This window comes from Macrotis lagotis, chromosome 5, assembly GCF_037893015.1.
Source record: "Macrotis lagotis isolate mMagLag1 chromosome 5, bilby.v1.9.chrom.fasta, whole genome shotgun sequence".
Lineage (NCBI taxonomy): Eukaryota > Metazoa > Chordata > Mammalia > Peramelemorphia > Peramelidae > Macrotis > Macrotis lagotis.
This window is the reverse complement of record NC_133662.1, coordinates 161,238,770-161,240,733: the sequence shown is the minus strand read 5'-3', so window position 1 is coordinate 161,240,733 and position 1,964 is coordinate 161,238,770.

Genomic DNA, 1,964 nt, shown 5'->3' with positions numbered 1-1,964 from the left:
AAATAAAGTTTTAAAAATACACTTTGTTCTGAATTCAGAATTCATCAGTTTTCTTTCTGGAAGTGGGCAGCATTTTTATCAAGGGTCCTTTCAAATTGTCTTAGATCAGAGAAGTTAACTCCTGATGAGAGAAGTTGTCTTTCTCATTTGATCATCCTTATAATTTTACCACTAATGCTACACAATGTTCTCCTGATTCTGCTCAAGCCACTTTGGATGAGTTCATATAAGTCTCCTTAGTTTTTTTTTCCTAAAACTATCCTGCTTTTAATAATACAATAGCATTTCACCAAAATTATATATCATAACTTATTTAGTTATTCTCCAATTGATGGATATCCCCTTACTTCCCAATTCTTTGTCATCACAAAAGAACTGCTATAGATATTTTTATACAAATAGGTCATTTTACTTTTTCTTTGTTCTCTTTGGGATGCAGACCAAGTCAAAGAATATTTGCAGTTTTAAAACTTTTTGGGTGTAGTTCCCAATTGTTTTCCAGAATGTTTGGGTCAATTCATAACTCTATAACAATATATGAATGTCTCAATTTTCCCATATTCTATATTTGTCAGTTTCCTTTTTGTTCAAGTTAGCCAATCAGACAGTTGTGACATGGTACTCAGAGTTGTTTTAAATGTCATTTCTCTAATCAATAGTGATTTAGAGCATTTTTTCAAGTGACTATTGATAGTATTGATTTCTTGTTCTGAAAACTGATATCCATATCAGTTGACCATTTATCAACTGGGTGATGGCTCTTGGTTTTGTAAATTTGTCTGTTTCCTAAATATTTGCAAAGTAAAGCCTTTATTAGAAGAGTTTGCTATAAAATTCCTCTCTGCCCCAGTTTTTCTTCTAAGATTTTACTATAATAGCTTTGTTTTTGAAAAAGATTTTTAATTTCATGTAATCAAAATTATCTATTTTTAATTCCTGTGATTCTGTTTACTTCATTTGGTCAAAAACTCTTGGGGTGGGCACTGAGGGGGTAGTGAGGTAGCCCAGTTGATAGAGTACCAGCCCTGAAATCAGGAAATCTGACTTCAAATCAATAACTGTGTGAGCTTGGACAAGTCACTTAACCCCATTGCCCCCACAAAAACAAAATAAAGCCAAAAAAGAAAAAACAAAATTTCTTCCTTTTCCCATAAATATGACATGTTATTTTATCCATACTCCCTTCATTTACTTATGATATACCCTTTATTTCTAAATCATTTGTCCATTTTGACTTTATCTTGGTATATGATATGAGACATTTCTGTAAACTACTTTCTTGTTTTCTCAGAAGTTTTTGTCAAATAGTGAGTTCTATTCCCTAAAACTAAGATCTTTGGTTTATCAAATATTAGATTACTAAGGTCATTTACTACTATATATTATATAATTAATCTATTCCACTGATCTACCACTCTATTTCTTAACTAGTACCAAATTATTTTCATGATTACTGCTTTGTAACATAAATTGAAATCTGAACCTGCTAGGCCATGTTCTTTCACATTTTTTTCTTTGAAGTCCAGCTTTTCATTCACTCAAAATTCATTTAGATGAATTTTGGTATTATTTTTTCTGGCTCTATAAAATAATTCTTTGGTAGTTTGCTTGGTAGACAAATTCAGTTCTTATGAGCATGAACAGCATACTTAGCTTGGGACTCCAAATAGGTTTAGGTATGTGCGATTTTTAACCATTTCTACTCCTCTTAGAATGTGATAGGGAAAGTTTTCTGATAGGCTTCTGAGCTAAGGATACATTTTTTTAGGCCTCAATGAATTGGATTTGGTTTGGATTTGTCTATTTTGGTTGTGTTCAAGTGAGGAGACTATAATTGATGTTTAAAGTCTCTTCCGCCTATCTTTATAATATTTATTTTAAAATATAATTATTATATAATAATTATAATAATTCATATTATTCCCTATCCCTATTGTGTACCCCTTTTTCAATTAAACCAGCTC